This window comes from Neofelis nebulosa, chromosome 3, assembly GCF_028018385.1.
Source record: "Neofelis nebulosa isolate mNeoNeb1 chromosome 3, mNeoNeb1.pri, whole genome shotgun sequence".
Classification (NCBI taxonomy): Eukaryota; Metazoa; Chordata; class Mammalia; order Carnivora; family Felidae; genus Neofelis; species Neofelis nebulosa.
In genome coordinates, this window is record NC_080784.1 from 170,848,718 (window position 1) to 170,866,101 (window position 17,384).

The following is a 17,384-nucleotide window of genomic DNA, read 5'->3' on the forward strand; positions in this document are numbered from 1 at the left end:
TCTCTGTAATGATGATCTGCCTCTGAAAATCATACACAACAAGCCCTCCATGCTCTTGTAGCAACAACGACCCCCATGTTTCACTCCGCTGTGGATTCACATGATCTTCCCTCTGTCTGAAGCACCCTGCCTCTACCTTCCCTGGAAAAAAACTTTTCTTTTGGGGTGTGGCATACTTAATTCTTCAAATTAAGGATTTTAGTCTCTCTTTGAAGTGTTTCCCTAAATTTTCTCTGAACAGATTACACATCTAAATTATAGCAAAGATTATTTTGTTTTGTAATTTTTTCATGTCTACCTTCTCCAAAGTTTTCATAGACAGGTGCAGGATCCTTTCAACTACGTGAACATAAAGCTTGTGGTATAGTGGATATTCAATACACTTTTGTTGAGTGAATGAACAAATATTTTTGAAGTGGCATTTATAGCAATAACTGTTGCTGTCCTTTCTTTTAAATGCTGTTAAAGAAACATCTCTAGTAATAATATGGTTGAAATTCTTAATTTGCCTCATATGAAAGGTGATTTAAAGATTTAAATATAGCATACATTCATTTAAAAAAGTATTATGAGAACGGCCAAGAGAGACAAAAGAAGGAAAGAAAGAAAGAAAAAAACCCAACAAGAGGATAGCAAATAGCAAAAAAACTATAAATAAAAAAGGGGCTTAGAGAAAAAGAAAAGTATCAGAAAAAAAATTAAAAATCCCACTTGTCTGTGTAAGCTCCCAAAAGTAAAAACCAGGGGCAAAGAAATTCACACAATATCTCAGGGCTGAGTGGTATGGGAGGGGAAAGAGAATTTATACAAACCATGAGGGAACAAACTGGGGCAAGAGAGAGGTAAAAAAAATTTTAATGTGAAGCAAGCCCATGAAAATATAATTATATTTGCTGATAAGGGGACAGTGGGCTTCGGGTGGGCAGTGAGATAAGCTGAATGCATTATTATGTGTGTGTGTGTGATGGGAATATGTAAGTAAAAGATGAACTTTTTACTACTGGTTATAAGTTATTAAGTTGCTAAATTTTTATCCTAGTTGATTTGTATGATGTGTCCCCATCCCCAGACCATTGGAATTATGGACCCCAGGATATTTGTTTTCTATAAGCCCTTTCACTTGATAATGATAATGAAGAGAACAAGAATAATGAAATTAGAATAATAATCATAATAATAATACAACCTTTATAAGTTATAGTCCACATTTTCAATTGTGTTAGAAGTATATATTTTTTCCTCTGATATAAAGTGATTCTTATTTTGATCCCCATAGGACTCAGTTGGGAGAAAACAGTATTAGTCTTTCTTTGATCTCTCTTTCCAATACAACTCCTCAGGATTAAGAATTAATGAAAGTATCAGGGAGCAAAGAGAGAAGAAAAAGAAGGATATAGACCTCAGTAATCAGTTCCCACAGTTGGCCTCTGAGACATCCACCAGCCTGTACGTATGTCAGTTCCCAGTCTGGCAGCTCTCAGGAACCCTCTGCTCTTAGACATACAGCTCTCTTGTCTCATCTTTCCTTCCTAGAGCTCACAATAATTTATTCTAGATTCATAGAGAATCCTTCTCCCCTCAAATTATGGGTCAAGATGTATTGCCTCTACCCAGAATTCTCTCTTCTCTCTGGGAAGAAAGGAAACAAAAACCCAAGAGAATTGATGACTTATCTTACCTCTTAAGTCAATAGTATTTTGTTAGATGAGGAGAGGTCAATAAAACAATAAGGGAAAGAAAGATTATCATGTCACAAGAATTATCCTAACATAGCAGTCATCTTTTATTGCATGCCTATTACATTCCAGGCACTGAGATAATCACTTCATGCTGGTCAGTGTTTTGAGTGGTATTGCTCTTAAAGAGAATCTCTTGAATTGAAGAAGAGAAAATTCTCAGGAGTAGTCACTAGAGATAATATGAGTTAAATCCATTGAATTCAGAAGTAAAGACACAGATCTGTGACACACTGGGGGTAGGCAGAGAGAGCAAGGAAAAGGAGACAGAAGGTTTGTAGGACTGTAGCAAATTAAGGGCATAATTGGCATTTGATCAAGTAGGGCTGAGGGCTCAGCAAAGATTGAACTAGGAATGAACCATACATAGTAGTCCTTAGCAACAGGGCTCTCTCCTTTTACAAATGACATTATAGTGGAAAAGGTCGTATGTTAATTAAGTCAATAGTAGCTAGCAAAAAAGTATTTTGCAAAAAGCTGTTGTTATAAACAGTCTGACTTAAGAGAGAGTCTGAGAAGGATTTTTTAGAGAATTTTGTGCATTTAAAAAAGAACAATATAAGGAAGAAAAGAATTTAAATTACATACAAAGAAATTAAATTGGGTCTGTGTAAGGGGGAACTTCTTCCATTCCAGAGACTTATTTTGTCCGCTAATGCCCTTTTCATGAACCATGTAAATAAACGAAATCTATCCCAGGTCTATACTTCTTCAATTGTCATTTCTGATGTTATTATTGTATGGGAGAGAGCTCTTAAGGGCGAAAAGAGTTCCTTTAATACTTGAAAGTTAGCATAATATGTTACTCCAAAGTATACCAATTAAGCTTAAGGGTTATTGTGAGCTAAAGTCACTTGAAAAACAGCAGGTGCCAGGAAGGCTCTCTGACCTCTCCTTTTTCTTCCTGAAAGCAGGAGATAAAAACTCCATATGGAAGATGCCTTCCCTGTACCAGGAAGAAAGCAACACCCTTATCATCAGACACAGGACGTCTCATACTTAGGCTATCATAAAAAAGACTAGAAATAACACATGGTGAAGAAAATGTAGAGAAAAGGGAATCCTTGGGCATTGTTAGTAGAAATACATATTGGTACAGTCTCTATAGCAAACAGAATGGAATTTCCTCAAAAAATTAAAAATACAACTGTCCTAGGCTCCAACAACCCCACTGCTGGATATATATCCAAATGAAATGAAAGCAGGATATTAAAGAGATGTCTGCACTCCGATGTTCATTGCAGCGCTATTTATAGCAACTAAGATATGGAAACAAACTAAGTGTCCATCAAGGGATGAATGGATAAAGAAGATGTGGTATAGATACCATGGAACATTACTCATCCATGTGAAAAGAAAGGATTTCTGCCATTTGCAATATCATGGATTAAATTTGAGGGCTTCATGCTAAGTGAAATAAGTCAAACAGAGAAAGACAAATACTGTATGATCTCACTTATATGTGGAACCAAAAAAAAATCAATGTCATAGAAATAGAGTTGAATGATGGTTACCAGTGGCTGAGGTGGTAGGGGAAATGGGGCGATGTTGGCCAAAGTATACAAACTTACAGCTATATGATAACTAAGTTCTGGGGATCTAATGTACCACATGGAGATTATAGTTAATGAATATTGTATTATATAAACTTCAATGCTGTTAAGAGAATAGATCTTAAATTTTCTCATCACAAAAAAAGAAATGGTAATTATGTGACATGATGGAGGTATAGCTAACACTGTGATGGTAATCATTTTGCAATATATATCTATATCTATCTATCTATATATATATATAGATAGATAGATAGATAGATATAGATATATATAAAATCAGTATGTTGCTCCTTAAACTTACATAATGTTACATCTCAATTATGTCTCAATAAAACTGGGGGGAGAAAGAAACAAAAATAAAAAGAAGACTGAGGAAAGTTTATTAAAAAAAAAAAAGTGTCAGTCAAAATGTGAAGGATGTATTAAAAAACAACTAATAAAAATTCTTTCTAAAAGAACATAGTCAATGAGAAAATAAACTTGAAGAAGAAAACAAAAAATAAAAAACTAATGCTAGCATCAATATTATCTCATTTGGGAAATTTTTTCCTAGTTACCATAGAGATGGTTTCAGAGGGACCCATATATTTTAGAAGGTCATGAAATGATGTCAATTATTTTTTGATTCCACACATGAAATGTTTAGACCACATAAAATAGAGGAGCTGCTGTGAATTATTAGATCAGATGTTTACTACATACATAGTATGCTATTTTATAACATTTTGGCAAAATTCCATTTTATTGAAATAGTAGCTTTTAAGTTTAACACAATGGTTAAAATTCTTTGTTTGTTATAAAAATTCACAGGAAACACAAAACTCAGCAGCTAAGAACAATTTTTTTATCCAATTTTGCTCTCTATATCTCCTAGCTGGCAGTGGTGAAAGGGGGGAGGGGGTGTGAGCTCTGTGTAGGGGGAGGCGACATTTTAAGATACCAAGAAAAAGTGAACTGCAAAATGCAAAGTGAACATGAAGCTGAAAAATGGCAAAGCACAAAGGTACTAAATCTCGTTTGCTTCAGCTTGTCAAACTTAATTTCATCCACTACATGTAAAAGATCTTTTGGAAAACAATTAAGTTCAAGAGGCTGCAAGGTCTGAAATGATTCCTGAGGTTGCTAGAATTTTTAATAAAAAAATCTAGGAAGTGTAAGTACATCTAGGTGTCCCGCAAGACTCAAATTTTATATGGGAATTAACAAAGAACTCCAAAAGTAGCAAGAGGGCCCTCCACCACCATCTGCTATTAGTGTCAAAAGGCAATTGAAACTGAACGTTTGGAGGGCAGAAAGAGGGCAAAGGTTGGTTAGGAATAAGATTTAAGGCCACCGTTTCCCTACTTACAATTTTATTAAGAAATATAGAAAACATATTTTTTCAAGGAAGTGTACTACTTTTCTTTAAATTTCAGTTTTACTCAGCTATAACTAACTTATAATGAGGTAAGATGTTTGTTTATTTATTTATTTTAGGTTGAGTCATTCACTTCTATTTCTTTTTTTAATATAATTGATAGTTTCATGAAGTATTTACAAATATATTTGCAGAATTAAAAGGACCAATAAGGGATGATGAAGTACACTGGAACTAGCAAGAACAACTTTTGCCACATCTAAACCCAAAGAGGGAAATGGGAGAACATTTCTGGCTCCTGGAACCCAGGAGCCAGAACCAGGAAAAAGAGGCCCAACGATAGGACTGGTTATATCTGGCATACAAGGAATTAGGAGAATAAATATCCACAACTGCCTTTTTCTGAACTCTCCAATCTGCGACCAGTACTAGACACAAATGGATGTCAAAAGGCAAGAGAGGTGATGTATGTATTCCATGGAGGTCACTCTTGAGGGCCCCAGGTTTGAGCAGAAAAGCATGGAGAATTATCTATAGGGAAAACAAAGAGGTGTGTTTATCGTTTGTCTGTTTGCTCTCAGACCTATTTACTTGCCTTTTCCTTGATCTGATATTAACACAGGGAACTGAATTTCCCAGACTCTCCTACCGACTTGTTGTGGTTTTTTTTTTTGACAGTCTGTTTTATTTTTTTCAATTTATACCTTATTTATTTTTAATAAATAATTAATTAATAAAAACAATAATTTTTTGTCAAATTTGCTAACACACAGTGTGTAAAATGCGCTCTTGGTGTTGGGGGTAGATTGCTATGGTTCATCGCTTACGTACAACACCCAGTGCTCATCCCAACAAGTGCGCTCCTCACTGCCCATCCATCTCTGGTCATTGAGAGCTAGTGGGCAGAGAGATTAGAGGACTCAAGGAAATCAAAAGTTGTGCTGTCTGTCCCAAATTCTCTCTACTTCAGACATTATCTCTAGATAATATCCTCCATCGTCTAGCTACCATTGAACAGACACAGTCCCAGCTCTCATAGGGTTGGGTAGAGCAGAACAGGGCAGTAATACTATTTCCATTTCAGTTGTAAATTTAGGCTTTTGGACTGAGATAATATTATCTCCTGTGTCCCTCCAGCCTGGGTGCGGTAGTGGATTCATGCTGTTTCTACTGTCTGGGTTGTTTCATGTTTCTTTGCATAAATTCTCAAGTCTTCTATCACCTTTGTATCCAATTACCACTATTGAATTTTCTCTCTTTGCAATACTAGCAGTCATTTCTGTTTCTGACAGAACTCTGATAAAATGCTGGGCTAATTTGTGATCGGGAGACATTTTCATAGACTTAGACTTTTACTTCCCAAGTTTTTTAATAAATTGAAAGTGTGATTTGCCATCACAAAAAGAATATGGTAAATAACAGTATCATACTATTTTCCCTCAGGCTAATGAGATAATAGAATCAGAATTTAATCAATGAATCAAATATTTATGTCATACCTAAATGAAGTCATAGCATACTGTATGAAACAAACTAACAGTAGTTCAAATTGATAAAAGTAGAGGGAAAATTGAGTTACTCCATGGCATAATTGGCAGTGGAGGCATTAAAAAAAATCTTAAAAGAACTTGTGAGTTACAGGTCAGTTTTATAGTTGCATTTTGAACACATATATTGTTCCCAGCCTGCTTTAGTCATGCAAGATCTCCACTGTTTGTTAGGAGGTAAGATAATAGTAAATGATCAATGGTAGAAAGTACTAGGCAGCAAAGATAACTGAGGATTCATTACCAGGTTAATCATGTAGCTTTACTGCCATTCAGTTATTCATAACTGTATTTTTAAAAACAAATTTCAATATTGAATTTTTCTTGATATATAAAATAATAAGAAACTGGAATGGGAGGTAGAAATATGTACATGGATTGATCCTACTCAGTATCTATTTATTCCACGAAAGAATCAGTGTATTTTTTTTTAAGATTCACTGTATTTTTTTTAATATGAAATTTATTGTCAAATTGGTTTCCATACAACACCCGGTGCTCATTCCAAACAGGTGCCCTCTTCAATACCCATCACCCACCTTCCCCTCCCTCTCACCCCCCATCAACCCTCAGATTGTTCTCAGTTTTTAAGTCTCTTATGTTTTGGCTCCCTCCTTCTCTAACCTTTTTTTTTTTTTTCCTTCCCCTTCCACATGGTCTTCTGTTAAGTTTCTCAGGATCCACATAGGAGTGAAAACATATGGTATTTGTCTTTCTCTGTATGACTTATTTCACTTAGCATAACACTCTCCGGTTCCATCCACGTTGCTACAAAGGGCCGTATTTCATTCTTTCTCATTGCCACATAGTACTCCATTGTGTATATAAACCACAATTTCTTTATTCATTCATCAGTTGATGGACATTTAGGCTCTTTCCATAATTTGGCTATTGTTGAAAGTGCTGCTCTAAACATTGGGGTACAAGTGCCCCTATGCATCAGCACTCCTTTTTCCCTTGGGTAAATTCCTAGCAGTGCTATTGCTGGGTCATAGGGCAGATCTATTTTTAGTTTTTTGAGGAACCTCCACACTGTTTTCCAGAGCGGCTGCACAAGTTTACATTCCCACCAACAGTACAAGAGGGTTCTCATTTCTCCTCATCCTTGCCAGCATCTATAGTCTCCTAATTTGTTCATCTTAGCCACTCTGACTGGCGTGAGGTGGTATCTCAATGTGGTTTTGATTTGTATTTCCCTGATGAGGACCTATGTTGAGCACCTTTTCATGTGCCTGTTGGCCATCTGGATGTCTTCTTTAGAGAAGTGTCTATTCATGTTTTCTGCCCATTTCTTCACTGGATTATTTGTTTTTCGGGTGTGGAGTTTGGTGACTTCTTTACAGATTTTGGATACTAGTCCTTTGTCCGATATGTCATTTGCAAATATCTTTTCCCATTCTGTTGGTTGCCTTTTAGTTTTGTTGATTGTTTCCTTTGCAGGGCAGAAGCTTTTTATCTTCATGAGGTCCTCTTCATGAGGACCTCTACATGAGGTCCCAATAGTTCATTTTTGTTTTTAATTCCCTTGCCTTTGGAGATGTGTCAAGTAAGAAATTGCTGCGGCTGAGGTCAAAGAGGTCTTTCCCTGCTTTCTCCTCTAGGGTTTGATGGCTTCCTGTTGCACATTCAGATCCTTTATCCACTTTGAGTTTATTTTTGTGAATGGTGTAGGAAACTGGTCTAGTTTCATTCTTCTGCATGTCACTGTCCAGCCCTCCCAGCACCATTTGTTAAAGAGACTTTTTTCCATTGGATATTCTTTCCTGCTTTGTCAAAGATTAGTTGGCCATACTTTTGTCGGTCTAGTTCTGGGGTTTCTATTCTACTCCATTGGTCTATGTGTCTGTTTTTGTGCCAATACCACGCTGTCTTGATTACAGCTTTGTAGTAGAGACTAAAGTCTGGGATAGTGATGTCTCCCGCTTTAGCCTTTTTCTTCAAAATTACTTTGGGGGCGCCTGGGTGGCTCAGTCGGTTAAGCGTCCGACTTCAACTCAGGTCACGATCTCGCACTCCGTGAGTTCGAGCCCCGCGTCGGGCTCTGGGCTGATGGCTCAGAACCTGGAGCCTGCTTCCGATTCTGTGTCTCCCTCTCTCTCTGCCCCTCCCCCATTCATGCTCTTTCTCTCTCTGTCTCAAAAATAAATAAACATTAAAAAAAATTTAAAAAAAATTACTTTGGCTATTCGGGGTCTTTTGTGGTTCCATACAAATTTTCGGATTGCTTGTTCTAGCTTCAAGAAGAATGCTGGTGCAATTTTGATTGGGATTGCATTGAATGTGTAGATAGCTTTGGGTAGTATTGACATTTTAACAATATTTATTCTTCCAATCCATAAGCACAGAATGTTTTTCCATTTCTTTGTATCTTCTTCAATTTCCTTCACAAGCTTTCTATAGTTTTCAGCATATAGATCTTTTACATCTTTGGTTAGTTTTATTCCTAGGTATTTTATGCTTCTTGGTGCAATTGTGAATGGGATCAGTTTCTTTATTTATCTTTCTGTTGCTTCATTGTTAGTGTATAAGAATGCAACTGATTTCTGTTCATTGATTTTGTATCCTGTGACTTTGCTGAATTCATGTATCTAGCAGACTTTTGGTGGAGTCTATCGGATTTTCCATGTATAAAATCATATCTGCAAAAAGTGAAAGCTTGACTTCATCTTTGCCAATTTTGATGCCTTTGATTTCCTTTTGTTGTCTGATTGCTGATGCTAGAACTTCTAACACTATGTTAAACAACAGCGGTGAGAGTGGGCATCCCTGTCATGTTCCTGATCTCAGGGAAAAAGCTTTCAGTTTTTCCCCATTGAGGATGTTAGCTGTGGGCTTTTCATAAATGGCTTTTATGATGTTTAAGTATGTTCCTTCTATCCCGACTTTCTCAAGGGTTTTTATTAAGAAAGGGTGCTGAATTTTGTCAAAGGCCTTTTCTGCATCGATTGATAGGATCATATGGTTCTTATCTTTTCTTTTACTAATGTGATGTATCACATCGATTGATTTGGGAATGTTGACCCAGCCCTGCATCCCAGGAATGAATCCCACTTGATCATGGTGAATAATTCTTTTTATATGCTGTTGAATTCTATTTGCTAGTATCTTATTGAGAATTTTTGCATCCATATTCATCAGGGATATTGGCCTGTAGTTCACTTTTTTTGCTGGGTCTTTGTCTGGTTTAGGAATCAAAGTAATCCTGGCTTCATAGAATGAGTCTGGAAGTTGTCCTTCTCTTTCTATTTTTTGGAACAGCTTGAGAAGGATATGTATTATCTCTGCTTTAAATGTCTGGTAGAATTCCCCAGGGAAGCCCTCTGGTCCTGGACTCTTATTTGTTGGGAGATTTTTGATAACTGACTCAATTTCCTTGCTGGTTATGGGTCTGTTCAAGTTTTCTATTTCTTCCTGTTTGAGTTTTGGAAGTGTGTGGGTGTTTAGGAATTTGTCCATTTCTTCCAAGTTGTCCAGTTTGTTGGCATATAATTTTTCATAGTATTCCCTGATAATTACTTGTATTTCTGAAGGATTGGTTGTAATAATTCCATTTTCATTCATCATTTTATCTATTTAGGTCATCTCCCTTTTCTTTTCGAGAAGCCTGGCTAGAGGTTTATCAATTTTGCTTATTTTTTCAAAAAACCAACTCTTGGTTTCGTTGATCTGCGCTATAGTTTTTTTAGATTCTATATTGTTTATTTCTGCTCTGATCTTTATTATTTCTCTTCTTCTGCTCAGTTTGGGGTGTCTTTGCTGTTCTGTTTCTATTTCCTTTAGATGTGCTGTTAGATTTTGTATTTGGGATTTTTCTTGTTTCTTGAGATAGGCCCAGATTTCAATGTATTTTCCTCTCAGGACTGCCTTCACTGCATCCCAAAGCATTTGGATTGTTGTAGTTTCATTTTCATTTGTTTCCATGTATTTTTAAATGTCTTCTCTAATTGTCTGGTTGACCCATTCATTCTTTAGTAAGATGTTCTTTTAACCTCCATGGTTTTGGAGGTTTTCCAAACTGTTTCCTGTGGTTGATTTCAAGCTTCACACCATTGTGGTCTGAAAGTATGCATGGTATGATCTCAATTCTTGTATACTTATGAAGGGCTGTTTTGTGACCCAGTATGTGATCTATCTTAGAGAATGTTCCATGTGCACTTGAGAAGAAAGTATATTCTGTTGCTTCAGGATGCAGAGTTCTACATATATCTGTCAAGTCCATCTGATCCAATGTATCATTCAGGGCCCTTGTTTCTTTATTGATCGTGTGTCTAGATGATCTATCCATTGTTGTAAGTGGAGTGTTAAAGTCCCCTGCAATTACCACATTCTTATCAATAAGGTTGCTTATATTTGTGATTAATTGTTTTATATATTTGGGGGCTCCCGTATTCGGCACATAGACATTTATAATTGTTATCTCTTCCTGATGGATAGACCCTGTAATTATTATATAATGCCCTTCTTCATCTCTTGTTACAGCCTTTAATTTAAAGTCTAGTTTGTCTGATGTAAGTATGGCTACTCCAGCTTTCTTCTGACTTCCAGTAGTATGATAGATAGTTCTCCATCCCTTCACTTTCAATCTGAAGGTGTCCTCAGGTCTCAAATGAGTCTCTTATAGACAGCAAATAAGTGAGTCTTGTTTTTTTTATCCATTCTGATACCCTATGTCTTTTGGTTGGAGCATTTAGTCCATTTACATTCAGTGTTATTATAGAACGATATGGGTTTAGAGTCATTGTGATGTCTGTAGGTTTCATGCTTGTAGTGATGTCTCTGGTACTGTGCGGTCCTTGTAACATTTCACTCATAGAATACCCATTAGGATCTCTTGTAGGGCTTGTAGTGGTGATGAATTCCTTCAGTTTTTGTTTGTTTGGGAAGACCTTTATCTCTCCTTCAATTCTGAATGACAGGCTTGCTGGATAAAGGATTCTCAGCTGCATATTTTTTCTGTTCATCACTTTGAAGATTTCCTGCCATTCCTTTCTGGCTTGCCAAGTTTCAGTAGATAGGTCTGCCACTAGTCTTATGGGTCTCCCTTTATATGTTAGAGCATGTTTATCCCTGGCTGCTTTCAGAATTTTCTCTTTATCCTTGTATTTTGCCAGTTTCATTATGATATGTCATGCAGATCAATTCAAGTTACATCTGAAGGGAGTTCTCTGTGCCTCTTGGATTTCAATGCCTTTTTCCTTCCCCAGATCAGGGAAGTTCTCAACTACGATTTGTTCAAGTACACCTTCAGCCCCTTTCTCTCTCTCTTCCTCTTCTGGAATTCCTATTATACGGATAGTGTTGCATTTGATTGCATCACTTAGTTCTCTAATTCTCCCCTCATATCCCTGGATTTTTTTATCTCTCTTTTTCTCAGCTTCCTCTTTTTCCATAATTTTATCTTCTAATTCACCTAATCTCTCCTCTGCCTCTTTAATCTGAGCTGTGGTCACCTCCATTTTATTTTGCACCTCATTTATAGCATTTTTTAGCTCCTCCTGACTATTTCTTAGTCCCTTGATCTCTGTAGCAATAGATTCTCTGCTGTCCTCTATACTTTTTTAAGTCCAGTGATTAATTTTATGACTATTATTCTAAATTCTTCTTCTGTTATAGTGCTTAAATCGTTTTTGATCAATTCACTAGCTGTTGCTACTTCCTGGAGTTTCTTTTGAGGAGAATTCTTCCATTTCTCATTTTGAGTAGTCCCTGGGGTGGCGCTGGAACTGCAGGGGCACTTCCCCTGTGCTGTCGGTAGTAACATGCCTTGGTGGGCGGGGCCGCAGTCAGACCCAATGTCTGTCCCCGCCCACCGCTGGGGCCACAGTCAGACTGGTGTGTACCTTATCTTCCCCCTCTCCCAGAGACAGGACTTGCTGTGGAGTGGTGTGACCCCTGTCTGGGCTACTTGCACACTGCCAGGCTTGTGGTGCTGCTTTGATGGGATCTGGCATATTAGCCAGGGTGGATCTGCAAGGTGCACAGGGGCAGGAGGGGCAGGCTTAGCTCCCTTTGCCAGCGGTGGTCCCCTGCGGGAAGGGCCCTGCAGCACCGGGAGGGAGGCAGACCCATCAGAGGGATGGATCCACAGAAGCACAGCATTGGGTGTTTGTGTGGTACAAGTTCAGTGACAGGAACTGGTTCCCTTTGGGATTACAGGTGGGGGATGGGAGAGGGAGATGGTGCTTGCCAGCGCCTTTGTTCCCTGCAGAGCTGAGCTCTGTCTTCCTGGGCTCAACAACTCTTCCTCCTGGTGCCCTCTCACCCTCCCCGCTGTCTGACAGCAGAGCTGTTGACTTTTAACATTCCAGATGTTAAGTCCCGCTGACTGTCAGAACTCATGGAGTCCGGCCCCTCCGCTTTTGCAAGCCAGACTTCAGGGGCTCTGCCTTGCCCAGCGAGCTGCCCCTCCACTGCCCTGGCTCCCTCCCGCCAGTCCATGAAGCATGCACCGCCTCTCTGCCCTTCCTACCCTCTTCCGTGGGCCTCTCGTCTATGCTTGTCTCCAGAGAGTCCATTCTGCTAGTCTTCTGGTGGTTTTCTGGGTTATTTAGGCAGATGTGGGTGGAATATAAGTGATCAGCAGGATGAGATGAGCCCAGCACCCTCCTATGCCACCATCTTCCCCCTTCTCCAAGATTCACTGTATTTTTAAAGTAGAACTATGCCTATCAAAAAGAAAAGAAATCCTACATTCCCCAGATACATTTGCAGACCTGCATGTCTGATAATATACAAGCAGAAGTCATTGGGTGGGACTTCCAGGAAATCTCTCCCAGGGATTCATGAGTCATGTTGTCCTCCCTATCTCCCCTCCTTCCCATTCTTTCCTGAATTGTACCTGTAACAGCTGCTTTGTAGATATGGCTAGCTTTGCAGCCACAAGTTTTCAACCATGAGGCAATCTTCAGAAGAAAGCTACATGTTTAAAGAATGGCAGTGTGAGTGGAGAGCTGAAGTCTGGAATATTAAGTACACCATAAAGCCACAATAGTAGACCTAGACAACCAAAGTTCAGACTTAATTATGGGAGAGAAAACAAATCTCTATCTTCTTTAAACTAATGATACTTAAGCTTTTTGTTCATATCAGACAAATGCGATTAGTAATGGATATTACCCCCTTTATCTGAAGATATTCATCACAAAATGGAAGCTTGTTTGAAACTTGACTCAGAAAGGTTGTGAAGGACGTGCCTGTGTGGCTCAGTCAGTTAAGCACTTGACTCTTGATTTTGGCTCAGGTCATGATCTCCCAGTTGTGAGATAGAACCCCACATAGGGGTCTGTGCTGGGTGTGGAGCCTGCTTAAGATTCTCTCTCTTCCTCTCTCCCTGTCCTCCCCCACTTATGCATACATCTCTCTCTCTCTCTCTCTCAAAAAAAAAAAAAAAAAGAAAGAAAGAAAGAAAGAGAGAGAAAGAAAAGAAAGGTATAAAAGAATTAAATAAATTAAAAAATATACTATTTTTCTTAATGAAAGTGAACTGATAATTGCAAAGTTTTCCATTAGTCCCCCAAATAACTTGTATATGAAACAAAATCCCAGTAAAAATAGAAAATATTTTAACTTGAAAAATTAATCTGAAAGAATAGTAAAATGAAATAATTGGAAAAAATTTAAGGAACTATAATAAAGGATTATTTCCTACTTTAATTTAACTGACATGTAATAAGAATTCATATAATTCAAACAGGGTGATACTGACAAATAGACATATCATTGAAAAGTATAGTCCTAAAACAGACTCAAGGATATATGACTTTGGATCATAAAGTACTTTGTCCAGTAAGAAATAAGAGTGAAAACAAGAATTTTGTAGTCTCTTTCTATGACCTTAGAATGTCTCATAACTAATATATTGAGTCTGTTTCCTTAGGAGAGACCATTTGGATATCAGCACAGTAAACATAATGACAATGAATGAGATTATCAGAGAAGGAAATAGAGATGGCTTGGTTCAGCGGTCTTGCTAACACTTGTTCTGCTCTTTACAAGCAGAATGCCAGTAATGTAGTCTTGGTGTACACATATTTTTGAATCAAGAGTACTGACATACATATTGAAACCAAATCACAGTTCTAGAGAACAAAGTCTGTACCTGCTGACCTCCACTTATGGATATGGAACATTATCTCTTTTGAACAAGTACTCATAGGAAAGTGCTTCTTCATTTAGAACTGGGGCAGGGTGAGCTGCTTTTATTGAAGGCTATTTGGAATATCACTCTCCAAGGAGACATAACATGATACGGCCATCAAACTCAGGTACTAAGCAACCATGGTATAAATCTACTATAAAATCTACAACTTTGAGGCTAATCCATCAGCTGTGAGTTAAGAATGCACTGCATGCACTTAGAAAAGCTCAATGTTCAGGGGTCATCTCTTGCCTGCGAGTAAGTGCCCATGTATTATTAACAAAAATGAATGTATCAATATTGACTTAAGGCAGGGTGCTACACTTTGTGAGTGAAAAAATTCAATTACAGTATTTCTAAAGACCTTATGAAGTCCAAATGTCAGGAAAAATATTCAGAATCGCACTCTTACTGTGAAAGAGAATAAGGAAAGTAAACAGAACTAAATACAGAGAGTTACTGATGATATTATTTGTATAAATTCAAATGATTCATAAAGCAATATGAAAGCCCTGTTAATTGTTTCTCCTGTATAAAATAATTATACATAACCATAGCTAATTTATTTTGTGCAACTTTCAGAAGTTACTATTGATTTTTTAAGGTAGATTATTTAGAATTTATAATACCAATACTACTTAAAACAAAAGTCCTGCCTTTATCTCTACAGACATTTTTAGAGGTGAAATGCATGTTCTAAGTACACACATGAATATCTGAGTATCTGAGTCCTAACACTTATGGATGGTGTTAGCAAACTTCATTTGTCTGGAAGTCTCATTATTCTACTATTTTGTCACTATAAGGTTATAGCTGTTGGTGCTGATTTTTTGGAAACTTTCCTTTTGAAGTTTTAGTGGTTACAAACTGAGGAAAATTAATTATGCTACCATGAGATGCAGAAGAAGGAAAAGAGCATCATTCAAATACTTGCATTAATTTACTAGGGTTGGCATAAGAAAGTATCAAAACCTGGATGACTTAAAACAATATAGTTTCACAGTCCTGGAAGCTACAAATGAGAAATCAAGGTGTAATCAGAATCATACTCTCTGACCATTGTAGGGGACAATCTTTTCTTAACTCTTCTAGCTTTCAGTGCTTGCTAGCAATCCTCGGTTCACAAATGCATACCTTTAGTCACATGGCTGCGTTCCTCCTGTGTCTTCACATATTTCCCTTCTGTGCATGTCTGTCTCTGTGTCCAAACCCTCTTTGTATAAAGACAGCAGTTACATTGTATTAAGACATTATTTTAATTGGACTATCTCTATTAGGATACTATTTCCAACTAAGATAACATTCTGAGGTACCAGGAATTAAGACTTCAACATATATTTTTTGGAAGGACACAATTCAACACATCATACACATGGGGGCACAAGCAGGATATCTATTTTTATTTGAAAAGGAAAGATAATATAAGTAAGGTAAATACCCCAGTGGGTTTTTATCAACAAGATCCCGCATTTTATTGAAATGTGCCAAATGGAAATGTTTTATCAAGTGAATTAATAGATACATTTTCAATGTCACCTGGATAGAGGGATTCCCTCACTTCTGTGAGTGTTATTCTGAAATTATCAGTTCAAATCTTGGAAAAGGAGCCAAAAGCAACAAAGTGATTTTAACAGAATTAAGTGAAGATTATGCATTCATAAAACAAAAATTAACTACAGAAAGGTGCAAACTGAGTGACATGACTCAGTTGTAGTTCATTTGAAAGAAAATGAGAATTTTACTAGTAACAAGTTAAAGGTAAGACAAGTTTGGTAAATATGATGCATTTAACAAGTTAATATGAAACTAATTAATTAACTTTGGGGTACAAGGCTGGCCTTGAGTCTTAAGATATATATAGTATATCAAAAAATAAGTATCACCTCTATGTCAAGGTCTCTGCCAGATACTACAGTGCATGCAAAGTAAAGAAAGACTTCTATTTCTAAGAGAGATAATAATCAACATGTAGGGGGTGCAAGAATGCTGAGTAGGCTGCCAAATATACCAGTAGTAAGAATACAAAGTAGAAACTTCCAAGGAAGATGGCAGAATAAGAGGACACTAAGCTCACCTTGTTCCATGGATACAACTAGAAAACACCCAAATCAGTATAAGTAACCCAGAAAATATAGACTGCTATATACAGAAGATTTTGTATACAAACCTAATGGTAACCACAAATCAAAACACAGTGATAGATATGCAAAAGAGAGACAGAGAGAGAGAAAGGGATCCAAGTATATCACTAAAGAGCACCAACAAACCATGAGAGAAGAGAGCAAGAGAATAAAGGAAGAAACACAAACTACAAAACAACCATAAAACAAGTAACAAAATGGTAATAAGTACATACTTATCAATAATTGCTTTATAAATGTACTAAGTGCTCCAATCAAAATACATAGGATGATGGAATAGACAAAAAAACAAGACCTATTTAATGCTGCTTACAAAAGACTCATTTCAGACCTAAAGACACATGCAGATTGAAAGTGAAATGATAGACAGGATGCCTGGGTGGCTCAGTTGGTTAAGTGTCTGACTTCAGCTCAGGTCATGATCCCAAAGCTTGTGAGTTCGAGGCCCTTTTGGGGCTTTGTGCTGACAGCTCAGAGCCTGAAGCCTGCTTTGGGTTCTGTGTCTCTCTCTCTATCTCTGCCCTTCTTTGACTCGTACTCTCTCTCTCTTTCTTGAAAATAAATAATAAAACATTTTTAAAAAATAAAAAAAAAGTTAAGTGATGGAAAAGCATTTATCATGCAAATGGAAGTGAAAAGAATCTAGGGTAGCAATACTTACATTGAACAAAATAGATTTTAAAACAAAGACTGTAAAAAAACTAAAAAAAATAAAACAAAGACTATAAAAAGAGACAAAAAACACTATGTAATAATAAAGAGAACAATCCAACAAGAGGTTGCAAAAATTATAAATATTCATCCAACATGGAAGCACCCATATATGTTAAGCTGCTAATAATAAACATAAAGGACATAATCAGTAGTATTACAATAACAGTAGGGGACTTGAACACCCCACTTACATCAG